The 16,473-nt window shown below is 48.9% G+C and overlaps 1 protein-coding gene across 1 annotated transcript in view; it reads right to left on the bottom strand.

The window, feature by feature from the left end:
• The window catches only part of AKAP1 (A-kinase anchoring protein 1), a 36,122-nt gene extending 28,223 nt beyond the window's left edge, over nucleotides 1-7,899 (bottom strand). Inside the window, exon 1 of the mRNA XM_058445365.1 lies at nucleotides 7,788-7,899. The gene's annotated coding sequence lies outside the window, so the exon portion shown is untranslated. The remainder of the gene's footprint in view (nucleotides 1-7,787) is intronic.
• Nucleotides 7,900-16,473: the final 8,574 nt, after the last annotated feature.

Genomic DNA, 16,473 nt, shown 5'->3' with positions numbered 1-16,473 from the left:
TCCCTGTGCGTGTAGCAGGGCACCAGCTGGGAGAGTTGAGGAATGGTCACCTAGTCCTTTTCTGTGTGCTGTGGTTGAAATGAGAAAGGCTGGATGGAGCACTTGGAAGGGGCAGCTGCAGACAGAATGAGGCGGGAATGCCTCTTGGAAGAGGTGGCATCAGAACTGGAACACTTGAGAACTGTGCCAAGATCTGGGGGAAGGCAGGAGGAGAGCGGGGAGAAAGTTCCAGGCGGGAAGAACCTGTGCCAAAGTCCTAAGGCAGGAACAGGCTTGGCTGACTCAAGAGGTAGCAAGAGGGGAGGTGAAGATGAGGTCAGAGCACGGCTCTCAGAGAAAGGGCTCTCCAACGTCACTGCGCGGAAGGCCAGTGGGACTCGCAAGAACCCCAAGGGATACGGTCCACCAAACCCTCTCCAGGGGGAAAATGATGTGCCTGAGGAGCCAAGGGACTTTAGTGCTTAATTAATAAGCAGAAGCTGCTTCCAGACTTGGTTCCTGAAACAGGATGCCTCTGTGGCTGGTAGCATGACAGGTGCACTGTGTAGGTAAACAGGGGCTTGCTTTTACCTTTAAGTTCGCAGCGAATGCACTTGCCAGGAAGCCCTGCGGCCACACCACACAGTAGCCTTACAGAGCCACCTCTAAGGGTAAGCGGTAGTAAGCCCCCCCTACTCTCAGGCTCCCTCAAAGGAACCTGTTCCAAGAAGGCAGTCCAGCCCCAGGAGGCGGACACACACAGCCTACGTAAGCCCTTGCCACTTCTTTGAATCAGACTTTGCAAAAAAACAACCTTGCTCTCCAGCCAACATAAACCATAGGCAACAGAGGGCCTTATAAGGCTTGAAGCTTTCTTAATCAGAAACAGATAGATGGGCTGGAGTTAACAGCTCCAAGTTAGAGGGAAGGAGGAACTGAAAAGGAGAGAAGAAAGGGTGGCCTAGGGAACCAGCAAGCTTGCTGGTCAAACTGCTTTTTCATCCCTCTTCAGCTTCTGTGGCATGACAGTAAAGAATTCTCACTGGGGGTCTATGGCCATGCCTCCTTTCATGTTTGCATTTTGGTTTAAGCCAGAGGAATCAGACCGCCCACCAATCCACACTATTAGAGAGTCTTTACTGTCCATTTAGTGGCCGGCCCTTAAGCTGGGCAACTTCACACAAAAATGAAGTTATGGGGCCAGGCACGGTGGTTCACACCTGTAATCTCAGCACTTTGGGATACCAACATGGAATGATCACTTGAGCCTAGGAGTCTTGAGATGGGTCTGGGCAAGGTGATGGGACCCCATCGCTACAAAAAAATTTTTTTTAATTAGCCAGGCATCATGATGTGCACCTATAGTCCCGGGTACTTGGGAGGCTGAGGCAGGAGGATCCCTTGAACCCAGGAATTCAAGGCAGCAGTGAGCCATGATCAAGCCACTGTACTCTAGCCTGGGTTTTAAAGCAAGACCTCGTCTCTAAATAAATAAATAAATAATGTTTTTAATGGGGTTATGTGGTTTCCTGAGAAATTGACTGCTGGGGCAACAAGGGGTCCTCACTCCCCAGGCAGCAGTCTGACACCCAGCTCCCCAGCTCCCTGGGCTGCCTCAGTCACATGCCTGCCTGCACCAGCAGGCAGGCTGGGCCCCTGCCACAGATCCAGAATAGAAAAGGCAGCCCTGGAGACCTCTTAAGCAGCCATCCCCTCCACACACCCCTTGGCAGCTTCCAGGGTGGCTTTATTCTCCTCTCTCTCCTGACGAGGCGGTGGCAGCAGAGACAGCAGCAGCTTTGGCACCAGGACCTGTCCCGTACACTGCAGCCACATGCACTTGGCCCTCCTAAAGGGTGCCACCCTGCTAAAAATAGCACCAGCACATGCTTGGCCAGGTGAGCCACACCAAAGCCAAAGGACAAAGCAGGGAGGTTATTTGCAGCACGGCCTTTTCTCCCAGAGACAGCTAAAGGCACAGCTGAGTGTGGGTCTCCCTCCAAGGCAGTTCAGGAAAGTGAGAATCACTCCTGCTCCTTTTTCTTGGGAGGGGCAGAAAGGAGGGGCAAGAAGGAGTGTACAGAAGACTCAACTGTCCTTCAGATCGGTCGTTGAGATCTGTCATCGACCCAACCTCACAAAGGCACATCCAGGCCCAGGCCAGAGAAGGGATGGGGGCTGGGGCTGTGCTTGAACAGATCTTACTGCCTCCTCTAACCAGGAGGCCAGCTACTGCTGGGTGACAGCCTTTGGAGGGCCAGGAGATGGTCTCGTGACCTCCAAGTGAGGTCTGACAGGTGTCGGGAAATTAGTGACTTCAGGATTGTCTTTTTCAACCAGCTCAGTCTTCAGAGCGGTTTCCCTGAGCCCTCAGGCACAGCTTTTTTTATTCATAGTCATTACTTGTGCATTTCCAAAGCACCTGATGGTTGCATAATTCTGATGATAAAATATGGCTTTGGAAAGACAAGAGAGTTAAGAGTAGGATCCTGTACTTCAGTTTCCCATAAAATGAAGATGTCCTGTAACATGGAATAAGAATATCTCCCTCACAGAGTTGTAACGAGGCTGAAAACACTTAATAGTCAGACTCCATATGTGGGATAAATGATTTTAATCTTTCTAAAACCCAGTTTAGTTTCCTGAATGAGGTTGTGGTGATAAAGGGGCAGTAAATAAGCAACAACCAATGAGCATGGGGGGCGGCGGGGGCAGAGGAGGAGGTGGGGAGCACACCACAACCCAGGTCCCAGCCAGTCCAGCCCTCGCTGTGTCCAGGGACCAGTTTACTCGGATCTTGTTTCTTCACCCACAAACTCATCACTGTATTCACCTCATAGGGCTGACAGAGAATAAAAATGACACAGAAAAAAAAAAAAGCCACTAATATGCCTGTAGGTGCTCATCAATAAGTGTCCTTTATGCTGCCTGGCTCCAAGAAAAGAGATCTCACATTATATACACCAAAGGTCAATCTAGCAGGGTTCAAACAAAGCACACCCAGGACTAGAAGAGGGGGCATCTAGAAACAAAGAACCCCCCCATCCCTGCCACAAAAGAACACCTTAGCATCCGCGCTGTGGCCCCACTCTCCCCCAACACCTTCTGTGAAGAATGGCCCCTAACATTTAGGTGGACTGGAAAGAGGAGAATGAAAACACAAACTGGTTTAAGAGAAGGGCCGCACTGAGATCTGTAGGAAGTCATCAGGTGGGTGAAGGACCAAGTAACAATATGTTGACAGCTGACATTTGGAGACCAAGGACAAACCAGCAGGGATCTTTATGATAATAAACAGGCTCTCAAACCAAAAGGGCTTTCTAAGGGCTTAGCGTCTGGACGTTTGCTTCACGCTCCCATCCCCAGGTCCTTTCTGAAGGTCCTCACTCAAACTGTTTCAAAACTGATCATCCACTCCCAACTGGCAGACTAGAACTCACTTGTAGTATGTCATGGAGACAACCAGTAGATAATTTGTCACCAAAGCTGTTGGGTTTATGGACTCTGGAAGACTAAGCTCAAACATGTTATGCTTTAGAGACTTACAAGTTGAGACAATTAAGCTTTTAGAGTTGGAGAAAAAAACACTTTCTAGGCCAGCGATGTCCAACAAAACTTTCTTCGATTATGGAAAATGTTCTTGACCTGTACTGACCAGGACGGCAGCCACTAGCTACACGAGGCCACTGAGAACCTGAAATGTGGCTAATGCCACTGAGAAACTTTTTTTAAAAATACTTTGAAAAGTCTAATTAGTCACACAGCTAGCAGCTACCCTATAGGCAAGGCAGCTCTAAACTCCCCACACCCAGGACAAATTTAGGCAAATAGAGCTATCTTTAAAAATAAAAAATATTTAGAACAGTAGCACACCTTAGAGCTAAGAACTTGAGATGAACAGTGAGTTGGTTTTTTTCCCCTGAAGTCTTTGACATGTACTACCCATTGAGCTGTGCTCCCCAGCCGAAACACATCACTCCAGTGGCCCCTGGGCACGTTTGGTCTAACTCCAAGGCTCCCAGGACCATAATCTGAATACTGATAATTTTGACCAACCCTCCTTTAGCCACTGAATATAAACCAAGACCTGGAAGGCCAACCAGACTGCCTAGAATCACAGCCAGGTTTCAGCTCTCAGAGCTGCAGCAAGTCCCAGGCTCTTGTCAGCTAAGCCCAGCAGTGAAACAAGCCTCATCAGCCCTAGGTTATACATACTTTTACTTCCAGGACTCACCTCGGGGCCCTTCTTTGCTCCCAAGTGCAACTGGGCCTTAGTGACACATGGCTTGGTGAACACAACCAGCCACCATTACAGCACAGGGAACACAATGTTTACCACTGACTGCTGCAAACTATCAAACCAAGCCGGAAAAACAACCAGATGGTGAAGACCCAGACAGAATGCGGACAAGGCTGCACCATTTAGTAAAATGAAAAAGTTAAGGCAAAGGACACCTTGAAAGCTATTCATTGCTGGAAAGCTAGTTCTCAGAATGCTGAACGATAATACACACAATGTTAACAATCTACTTAGAAAGCAGCAGAAAGATTAGGAGAAAAGCCCAGGGATTTAAGAACATTTCTTGGTTCTTCTCACAAGAGCCATCCAGAGGACCTAGTTTTAACTCCACACCCACACTTCCTAGTTCCTCTACCCCTCAATCTGAATTTGTGTGACAGCCACTGAAACAATCCAGAATGACCTCCACCTTCACCCTCACCGTACTCAGAGGTGTGAGGATTAAAGGATTAGGGAGCCGTTTGCTCATAACTCACCTAGCACAGTAACTATCAAGAAAGAGGCATCCTCTCAAGTTTAGCTCCCAGGTCCCCCACTACCTGTTTCTCCAGCCAGACTCTGTCCCACTCCAAACACGCTCACTGATGATGTTTTCCACAGCCCAAGCTTAAAATTAGGTAACAAGGCCAGCAGGTTCCTTCAGTGGGATGCGACATATGATGGGAACTTAATGAATGATCATAAAAGTGAAAACTGCCTGAGGTATTACACCAGGAAGGAACATGGAAGAAACAGAACTTGCCCTAAGAAGCACGATTTAGGACTAAAATACACCCCCCACCATAAAGATGAGCAACTCTCAAACAGTATATGAGATGATTTCAATGGGACAAGATGCCCACAGGATCTACTACCTCCCCATAGTGGAAGAAAAAGCCTGAGAATGACAAGCTGAAGGTATTAACTCATACCTGAAACAACTGATTTCCCCACAATAGGAAAACAGACCAAGCTACAGAGAGGCCCAATCATTCAGACTCACAGGTAAGATTAGGAAGGAGTGACCTAGGAGGGGAACTCTACAGCCAGCTCTCCGGGTACATTGGCTACAAGCTGCCTGCTCTTCAAAGCCCTGAAATGCACACACAATCAAGTCATGTTGCAGGCTGGGAGCAGAAGGCTAGCCAGCAAAGCTTAGGGAAACCAATTCGTTTTTCCTCCCAAACAAGCTTCTGGGTCAGAGGCTAAGGAGAGGGGTGCTTTTAATAGAATTCAAGTCACTCAAGTAATTCAAGAGAAACAAAGTCAGTCTCAGGGATTGTTTAGGGAGGAGAGGGGAAGAGCAATGCTTAAGCACCTATCACAGTCCCCAGTATCACAAATATGATCTCCATTTGTCTTTAGGACAGGAAAAGGGAATACTGTAGAGGTTAACACCAGCCTCCCCCTAAAATATGGCTGCAACCCAGCCTATGTCCAAAGCTCAAGAATAATTTGGGTTACCAGGTAGCAAGATAAATTGCTTTTAAATATTGATGTTCAGCAACCTTACACTGGAGACATATCGACTTCAGCACCTGAGCAGACCACTTACAATAGACACCTCCACTGTCACCCTGCAGTGGCCAAGTGAGAATGCATTTCCTAGAAACAACTGGGAGATGGGAGAGATATTCCTACAAGGAACTATACCTAGACGCAAATCCATTAGACCTGTCTCACTCATTGGCTAGGATCTGTTACCTGCAAGTTCTGAGCCATCATCTGACAACATGCATGAAGACAGAGCCTATTTAATCTAGCAATGGCCTCAAGCTTTAGTGATTTGCATGCCTGTAGGATCCAGAGGACCTCCTCTAACCTAGGGCCATATTTCAAAGAGAATACACCCAGGAATTATGCAAAACCTACAAAACTAGTTAGAGGTTAAAGAAGAAAAGTTCAACGCAAGTCAAAAGGCTCCCAAAACATAACTGCACTTGCTTCCAGTGCTCAGGGTCTTAAATAATCAGCAGGTGAACCACTTCAATGCCAAGAACAGAGGAATCACAGAAATGATCAAGTCAGGCAGCCCTCTTCATTTCAAAGATGTTCTGTACCTTTAAGAGCAAAGTGGATGGGTGGTGCTAAGAGTCCAAGCTTTGCTTTCTAAATAAAGAGTTTAAAAAAAAAAAAAAGGTACTAATTTGGGAAGGACTTAGCAGTTACATGAGCATGTAAGGCTACTAGTTGCCAGAATTAATAGCTTTTTGTGAACGGTGTTCCTTGATCAGTAACTAACAGATACTGTTGCACCAGGTCCAGCAGCCTAGATTTCACTGGAGACAAATTTAAACACGAAGTAACGCGCACTACAGTAGGGGAAAGATACCCAGGTTAACCTCACTAATTGCCCTGCGCATACGCCCTACCCAGCTTGAGAGGCCTCGACTCGCACCTGGAGCGAAGTCCACCGGATTTGTGTTAACAGCGGCAGGAAGGCGCCGCCACCCAGGACATCCCCCAGGAGAGGAAGATCCCGAAACGCCCAGGGCTCCCATGCCGTTCCGAGTCGCCACAGCACCGCCTACCACGATCAGCACCTTTCTTCTCCTATCCCTCCCTGGAAGGGAAACAGGAAGACCTTCAGCTAGGGCACAAAAGAGTTGAACGCCAGAAAGCCCGCGTTCGAGGAATCCAGCCACTGCCTCTCCTAGCACATCGTAACCCCGAAACTGGCACGGTCCCTCCAGATCGCGCACCCGGGGCGCTGGGCCGCTGGCGGGGCCGGACACGTGACCCTCGGTGCCCCCGGGCGTGAGGTCGGCAGACACCCCGGGCTGGACGGCCACCGCCCCTCCGGACACGCCTGCAGGGGCTACGAATGCAAATCCCCCCGAGACGCCCCTGAGCCTCCGACCTCCAGACCCCAACTCGGTTCGAACGGTCCCTCAGCCCGAAACACGATTGGATCACAACCGGCCGATGTCCCGGCCCATCTTCCCGGTTCCCCTGGCTCGCCGCAAGGAACTCCCAGGGGCTGCGCCGGCGGGCGAGCCGAGGGTGAGAAGTTGGGTGAGGCTCCAGAAGTGAAGGGGCAGCTCCGGCTCAGACTGTGTACACACGACCTTTGAAAAGTAAACGCCCGCGGGGCTGGGCGACCTTGGGTGGGACGCGCTCAGGTCAGCCTCGCAGGCGAGTGTGCGCTCTCCGGTAAAGTTGAGGTGCAGAGAGGCGACCTGGGCGTCGCGCCCCCGCCCCCGAGGACAGTGACGCGCGTGGGGAGGACGGCGCGGCCGCAGAGCGCCGCCCAGAGCCGCGCACACGCGATCTGTCAGGAGCCCGCGGGCAGACAACCGGCGGGGGAGGACGAGAGGGGGCGCAGGCGAGGGAGGGAAAGATGGGCCTGCCTGACAGCGCGCAGCGGCCGAGAGCCCCCAGGACACCTCTGCGTCCGGAGCGTCCCGCCCCCGGGGTACCCGGAGCGCGCGTCGCACCCTGCACCTGCACCTCAGGCTCTCCATCGCCCTGACCCCGCCGCCTTCGGGTCTCCGGCAGGGGGTCCCCGGCGCAGACGCCCCCGACCTACCAGCTCCTCGGCGACCGTCGGGGTGCGGGGTGCGGAGTCTGCGCGCCGCCGCCTGCCCCCAGCTGTGCCCCGCGGCCCGGCCCGCAGCGCCGCGCTTCCGCAGCTCCCCCACGTGCTCGCCCAGGCGGGTGGAACACAGAGACATTAAATACTGAAGACGCGCGGCGACGTGCCCGCAGCGCGACGCAGGCCCCGCCCCTCGTCCTCGTGCCCCCGCGTTCCCGAGCCCGCCCCGCTCACCTGCGCGTGCGCGTCGCCGGCCGCTCCCGGCAGTGCCTCCGCCGCGCCTCTCCCAGCTGCGCCAGAGGGGGCGCGGTCTAAAGCGCTGGGCTAACATCCCGCCGCTGCCCGGAGCCGGGTCTTGCTCGCGCTCTCGCGAGAGGAGCCGTCATCTCTCCGGTGCCCGGGAGAGGGGCCGGGCGGGACGGTACAGCACCCGGAGGAACTTTGATGCCCTGCCCCGCAAGCCCAGCACCGGTTTTGCCGCCTTGGCTCGAAGGGTCAACCAGGCCATCTCCTGCCTCGGGACGGAGAGCGCCCTGGAAAAGGCAGAGGGGCCGGTGAGGAGCAGGGTTTCCCTCGCTCCGGGGCTTTGCGCTTCCCTGTGACCGTCATTTCCTTGTAGCGTATAATTGGGTTGGCCATTAATAATTGCTCGATAACTGCATAATGGGGAAACCTGGTACCACTCAAATGCAACTTTCTTGTTCGTTTTCACAAGTTAATGTTATCGAAATGAAGCACTTTTCTCTGAATTGGTGTGGGTTTTGGAATGATTTTTGCAGAGATAGTCACGGTGAGTCACTGTCTCTGCCAGGAACTTGGGAAAATAAATTCCTCCAAAATAAATGGAGAGGGTAGCGTTTTGGCTGTCCAGCCCTGCTCTCATCCTTAAAACAAAGTGACTTTAAATGAACATTTGTTTGGCCAAAATATAGAAAATAGATCATGCTAAGAACTAACAATTACTTGGGAAAATGCTTAATCTTCACTAGTGATCAAATGCAAGTTTAAATGACAGATGCCATTTACTATACCTAATGAGATTTAAGTCAAATTCATATATATATATATATATATATATATATATATATATATGAATCCCAATTGCATGGTGTGGTAGATGTCAGGAAGGAAACAAATAGGAAACTGACATAGGAAAGAAAGAAAAAGAGCCCTGTTTTTTTTTTTTTTTTTTTGAGACGGAGTGTTGCTCTGTCGCCCAGGCTGGAGTGCAGTGGCACGATCTCGGCTCACTGCAGGCTCCGCCTCCCAGGTTCACGCCATTCTCCTGCCTCAGCCTCCCGAGTAGCTGGGACTACAGGCGCCCGCCACCACGCCCGGCTAATTTTTTCTATTTTTAGTAGAGACGGGTTTTCAACGTGTTAGCTAGGATGGTCTCGATCTCCTGACCTCGTGATCCGCCCGCCTCAGACTCCCAAAGTGCTGGGATTACAGGCGTGAGCCACCGCGCCCAGCCAAAAAGAGCCCAGATGTTTTAGGTCCTGTGGTCAGAAAAAGCCTAAAGTGAAATTTAAACTGAGACCTATTGGATGAGAAGGAACCAGCCTTGCAAATTGTATACGGGCATAAGGGTTGGAGGAGTATTCCTAGCAGATGCACAACACAGGAAAAAGCAGGAAACAACTTCTGGTAAACTGGAAGACCAGTGTGGATGGTATGTATTGAGGGAGGGAGTGTCAGGAAACGAGATAAAGAGGATCGTTTCTTGTCTTTGTTTTTTGGGAGAATAGGGGCCTGGACTGCCTTAGTAAATACTTAGTATTTGCCATAGTAAATAGTGAAGCTTGGATTTTATTCTATTCTCTTCAGTCTCAAAGCCAGTCATGACTCTACCTCAGGGCCTCCCTCCACGTGGAATATTCTGCAAAGCTCACTGTTTCACCTCTTTCAAGTCCTTTGCTCAAAGGTCACCTACTCAGACTCTGTGAAGTCTTCCCTGGACTCTGTTTTATTTTATTTTTTATTTTTTGAGGAGTCTCTGTCACCCAGGCTGGAGTGCAGTGGCGCGATCTCAGCTCACTGCCACCTCCACCTACGGGGTTCAAGCGATTCTCCTCCCTCAGCTGCCAGAGTAGTCCCACTACAGGCACGTGGCAGCATGCCCAGCTAAATTTTTTTGTATTTTTAGTAGAGACAGGGTTTCACCATGTTGGTCAGGCTGGTCTCATACTCCTAACCTTAGGTGATCCATCCGCCTCGGCCTCCCAAAGTGCTGGGATTACAGATGTGAGCCACGGTGCCTGGCGTGGACTCTCTATTTTAAATGGTAACCACACACACGCACACACATTCCCCATCCCTCACCCCTTCTTTCCTTCATAACCCTTATCCCTGTCTAGACTTCATTTATTTCATGAGGGCAGGGATTTTTAAGGGCCTGGTACATAGAGGGTGTTCAGTAAAAATGTGTTTCATGAATGAATAGGAAGCTATTAAAGAGGGTTAAGTAGAGAGTGACATAATTTCTGTTTTTAAAAGCAAGCTGTAGCTGCTGTGGGAAGAACAGATTAGAGAGAGATCAGTGTCGAATCAGGGAGAGTAGTGAAAGAGGATGCTGGACGTGGTTCAGGTAAGAAATGATGCTAGTTTGAGCAAAGGATTATGGCTCTGGGGATGAAGACACTGCTTTGAACTTAAGATATATTTTGAAAGAGGAGCAGACTTACTCATGTTGGTGGTGGTAAAGAAAAAGGAACAATGAATGATGATTCTTCTGGCTTGAGTTACAATGTGAACTGGGGTGCAATTTCCTGAGAAGGAGAAAGTTGGGGGCAGAGAAGTGTTCGTTTCATTTTTGACCCACTGTTTTTGTGACATCGAAGTATAAATAGTAATTAGGTTGGATATGCAAGTCTGGAGCTCAGAGGAGTGGTCTGAATGGGAAATACAAATATGGTTTGAAAATCATGTTTAAAAAGGTAAAGAAGGCCGGGCGCGGTGGCTCACGCTTGTAATCCCAGCACTTTGGGAGGCCGAGGCGGGCGGATCACGAGGTCAGGAGATCGAGACCACGGTGAAACCCCGTCTCTATTAAAAATACAAAAAATTCGCCGGGCGTGGTGGCGGGCGCCTGTAGTCCCAGCTACTCGGAGAGGCTGAGGCAGGAGAATGGCGTGAACCCGGGAGGCGGAGCTTGCAGTGAGCCGAGATCGCGCCACTGCACTCCAGCCTGGGCGACAGAGCAAGACTCCGTCTCAAAAAAAAATAAAAATAAAAAAATAAAATAAAAAAATAAATAAAAAGGTAAAGAAAGACAATGCTAGGCCGGGCACAGTGGCTTACACCTATAATCCCAGAACTTTGGGAGGCTGAGGCCAGTGGATCACGAGGTCAGGAGTTCAAGACTAGCCTGGCCAACATGGTGAAATTCTGTCTCTACCAAAAATACAAAAGTTAGCCAGGCATGGTGCGCACCTGTGATCCCAGCTACTCGGGAGGCTGAGGCAGGAGAATCACTTGAACCCGGGGGTCAGAGGTTGCAGTGAGCTGAGATCGCATCACTGCACTCAAGCCTGGGTGAGAGAGCAAGATTCTATCTCGGGAAAAAAAAAAAAAAAGAAAGGCAATGCTTAGCAGTAGTGGAGGTAGGAATAGAAAGAAACTGCGAAAATGATGTCCAGGGATGTAAGCCCTGGAAGCATTGGTAGGAAAGAAAAACAGGGAGATGGAAGGAGTAAAACAGGGAGATGGGGCTATGAATATGGTTGTGAGAAAGAAGGACAAAGACCGGGGGTGAATGAGAGAAATATGTCAGTCATACCCAATGCAAGGGGACATGGGCACAGCCTGCCAGAAAAAAAGGAATGAGGGAAGAAAAGAGGAGTGTGTTAACTGGAATACTAGAGAAAGTGCAAGATACAAGTCAAAGGGGAAAAGGTGAGAAAATAGGATTGACTACAATCACCATTAGACCTCAACCCAGTACCTGCGGCTGAGGAAGTATCCACAAGGTCTGAGCAGTTCCAAGGTCACCACGGTGGCCCTAATATAAGATTAGAAGAAGAGAGGTGAGGATGGAAGGTGATCCTAAGAACTTGGCCATGAGGAAAATAAGATAAGGTTGTTAGGCTTCAGCTTTGTCAGCTCAAAAATGGGCAAGGTCTGCCTAAGGCAGGAATTTTAACCTAGGATGCATAGGAATTTAACCTGGGACATCAAGGATGTCCACAACACCCTGAAATCATTTGCATGGTCTTATAAATATGGCAGTTTTCTGTACAGATTAGTTATGGATCATTTCTATCAGACTCTAATCCTGACCTTAACAACAACAACAAAAAATTAGAATCTGGTGAATAGAGCAAAACATTTTATCCAGAAAGGAGTATGTCAGTCAGAATAAGAAGGTAAAAAATAGAAGTATTCAAAGGAGACCAAAAAAATAAAAATAAAAATAGAAGAAGTAGTAACTGTCCGTGAAAGGAAGAAGGTATCCAATCTCATTTAATCAAGAAGCTGGGCTCTCTGAGAAGTCAGACCAGTCAGATCTGAACCCAATGCTATTATTCATTTAAATTCTATGACCCTAGCCCCTCACTCTGACTCTGTACCCACCCAGCAGCCTTCTGATCATTCTGACTAAGGAGAGAATCCATGATCGGACCGATGAAAGGCACTGGTCCACCAATGACATTTTTATCATTATAAATTACATAACCTACCCTCTCTCATTTTCTGTATCTTGTACATCATGTGAATATCTTTAGCATGAGTCAGCTTTCAGTTCTGGGACTTGAACATGGTGAAGTTTCTGAACCTGTTTTAAAGCTTAGTGAGGGCTTGACACAGGATCATGGGAAAATCCATCAAGGTAAATGTCACCTCGTGAGTCTCTTTTTAAAAGATAGTTAATTCTCATGCATGTAATCCCAGCACTTTGAGAGGCCAAGGCAGAAGGATCGCTTGAGCCCAGGAGTTCAAGACCAGCCTGGACAAAATGGCAAAACCCCATCTCTACAAAAATTTTAAAAATTAGCTAAACAGGCTGGTACTTGCCTTTAGTCCTTGCCACTTGCGGAGCTGAGGCGGGAGGATTGCTTGAGCCCAGGAGGTTGAGGCTGTAATGAGCTATCATCGCACCACTGCACTGTAGCCCAGGCAACAAAGTGAGACTCTGTCTCAAAAAAACAAAAAACAAAAACAAAAAACAGCTAGTTAATGAGCCGGGTGCAGTGGCTCATACCTATATAATCCCAGAGCTTTGAGAGGCAAGGCAGGAAGATCGCTTGAGGCTAGGAGTTCAAGAGCAGCATGGGCAACGTAGCAAGACCGCATCTCTACAAGAAAATTTTAGAAATTAGCTCGATATATGGCCAGGTGCAGTGGTTCACACCTGTAATCCCAACACTTTGGGAGGCTGACGCAGGAGGAGTGCTTGAGCCTAGGAGTTCAATAACAGCTTAGGCAACATAAGAAGACCCTGTCTCTTACAAAAAATAAAAAACATCAGCTGGGCATGGTGGCACTCACCTGTAGTCCCAGCTACTCAGGAGGCTAAGGCAGGAGGATCTGCCTGACTCCAGGAGGTTGAGGCTGCAGTGAACTGTGATCGAACCACTGCATAGCAGCCTGGTCAACAGAGTGAGACCCGGTCTCAAAAAAAATTTAAAAAAATTGCTGGATGTGGTGGCGCACTCCTGTAGTCTTAACTACTCCAGAGACTGAGGTGAAGGGATGTCTTGAGCCCACGAGTTCAAGGTTGCAGTGAGCTATGATCACACCACTGCACTCCAGCCTGGGCAACATAACAAGACTCTGTCTCAAAAAAAAAAAATTAGTCAGTTGGTTTTCTTCTCTTGGCAGTCCCTCCAATTTCAGGGGCACATGTTTGAGAAATGCCCTACTTTTCTATTGGAAGCAACTACAGAAAGAACTTTTTTAGTGCTAATAAATATGAACTGTCTCCTTTATATGTATACACTGAAGGAGCCCTCCCACACTCCACCCCACTCCCAGTTCTCTTAAAACGGAGATGCATTTGGTTATGCCCCAGGACCATGTGTGTCTGCAGGGAGGAATAAATAACCCGCTCCTAGAGAAGTCAATGGAAAGAGCTGTGGAATAACAATACTAATGGCACTTAAGTAACTAAGGCTTAATGAGCACTTAATGCCCAGCACCATGCAGAGTCCTTTATCCTAATCCTCCATCAACCTCAAATACTAGATACTCTTGTTATCTGTATTTATTTCTGTATCACAGCAATCTGTATCACTGTATTTCTGTTTCACAGACATTAGTCACACAACAGCAATGGCAAGATTTTCACCCAAACAACCTGACTTGGAATCCATGGATTAACCAACTGCCACTGGAGGCAAATCCAGAGACCAAGGGAGCAGTTTATATAGAAATAGGTCTGTTATGGGTGGAATTAGGCCCCTTCAAAAAGAATGTTGAAACCCTAACCCGCAGTACCTCAGAATGTGACCTTATGTGGGAACAGGGTTATTGCAAATGTAATGAGTTAAAACTGAGGTCATCCTGGGATAGATTAGACCCCTACTCCAGTGAGACTGGCGTCTTTATAAGAAGACAACCAGGCTGGGTGCGGTGGCTCATGCCTGTAATCCCAGCACTTTGGGAGGCCGAGGCGGGTGGATCACAAGGTCAGGAGATCAAGACCATCCTGGCTAACACGGTGAAACCCTGTCTTTACTAAAAATACAAAAAATTAGCGCAGCATGGTGGCATGTGCCTGTGGTCCCAACTACTTGGAAGGCTGAGGTGGGACGATCACTTGAGCGTGAAAGGTTGAGGCTGCAGTGAGCTGTGATGGTGCCACCACACAGCCTGAGCGAATGATGTTTTGGGTGGGCGTGGTGGCTGACGCCTGTAATCCCAATACTTTGGGAGGCCAAGGCGGGCGGATCGTGAGGTCAGGAGATCGAGACCATCCTGGCTAACATGGCGAAACCCTGTGTCTACTAAAAATACAAAAAAATTAGCCGGGCATGGTGGCAGGCGCCTGTAGTCCCAGCTACTAGGAAGGCTGAGGCAGGAGAATGGTGTGAACCCAGGAGGCAGAGGTTGCAGTCAGCCGAGATCGCCCACTGTACTCCAGCCTGGGCAACAGAGCGAGACTCCATCTCAAAAAAAAAAAAAAAAGAAGACAACCATGTGAAGGCAGGGAGACACAGAGACAGCACCATGTGAAGACAGAAAATTGGATTAATGTATCTATAAGCCAAAGAATGCCAGATCGCCAGCAAACCACCAGAAGTAAGGAAGAGGCAAAGAAGGATTCCCCTACAGGTTTCAGAGAGGGAGCATGGCCCCGCTGACACCTTGATTTGGACTTCTTCCCACTAGAACTGTGATACAATAAATTTCTGCTGTCTTAAACCACTCAGTTTGCAGTATTTTGTTACAGAGGCCCTAGGAAATTAACACAGTGCCCTTCTTTCTTGAACCATGGACAGCAGTTGGTAAAAGGGAATGTGATGTCATTCAGAACATGATAAAAGAGGGCTGTCCCCTGACTGCCTTCTGAACCTCAGGTGCCCTGGCTTCCCAGGGCAGGAGCCCCATCCAGGGGGCTGTAATGAAGGGGACTGCTACCCAGGCACCATCACCACCACATACTACTTGGGAATTTTTTAGCTAGTTATTTAAGATCCTGATTCTGGTTCTGTTTAATGGGTGGCTGTCAGGAATATGGTTGGCCATATTTCCCAGCTTCCCAGAGCCCCCTCCATTCTTCCCAGCTTCTTCCAGTTGGAATTTAGTTTAGAAATGGAGCCTAAGAAACTCTGCAGACTCCTTCAGGTAGGGTGAGGTTCTATCCAGAGCCAGTTTAGGTCCTTTAACTACAGCAAGGTTCATGCATGTAGAGAAGCAATTAAATCATCAAACACTGTTACTTACCTCATTTGATTCCATGGGAGATATCTTCTGGTCCAACTATTGAGATCCTCCTGGGGGCCACCCAACCATGCTGGATGCCTGTGTATGGGCATTTGAATTGCTTGAATCTGTAGGGAAACTGCAGTGAACCCTTTCTGGGTGAGGTTTGCAATCTCATGTGCCATATTTATTTTGTTAGTTTTCATACCCTTAGGCACACAGTTGCAGCTGAGATGGTCTGAAACAGCAAGACCCAGAAGTCTCGCAGAACTTCAGGGAGACAAGAGCTTCCCTGGGGATGAGACATTTGGCCAAGGTGACCCACTCCTAGGAGTGATAGGGCAGAGTACATAGCAATATGAGAGCTTGGATACTCCACCCAAATTTTCCATTGCCACCAACCCCCACACACCACCTCCTATTTCTCTGGAACCATTTTCTGGCTTTACCTATTCTAAAACCTAGCAAATTTCTTAGTAATCTCTTTCTCCCATTTGATCAAGCACAGCAGTTTCCCACAGATGAATGCATTCTACCCAGGACTGCCATGAGCCTATTCAGTGGCATTATGCAAATTAGGCAACAGGTGTTCCATTCCCTAGAGAGGCACAGCCCTGTGCGAGGCTTCATGGTGAGTAGAGTGCAGAAGCCCAGCCTGCATTTCAGCCCCTACTTGCCCTTGGGTTGGATGCCCATGTGCAGAGCTTGACCTGCATGACCCTCTGAGACACTTTTGTAGTTGGGGGTAAGTCCTAACAGAGCTAGTGCTATCTACCATGACACAACCAACCAGACCTCTTAGGATTTTGTGCACACA

The sequence above is a fragment of the Hylobates moloch genome, unplaced genomic scaffold (assembly GCF_009828535.3).
Source record: "Hylobates moloch isolate HMO894 unplaced genomic scaffold, HMol_V3 SCAFFOLD_10, whole genome shotgun sequence".
Classification (NCBI taxonomy): domain Eukaryota; kingdom Metazoa; phylum Chordata; class Mammalia; order Primates; family Hylobatidae; genus Hylobates; species Hylobates moloch.
The sequence above is the reverse complement of the archived record's forward strand: the minus strand, read 5'-3'. Positions and strand labels throughout refer to the sequence as shown.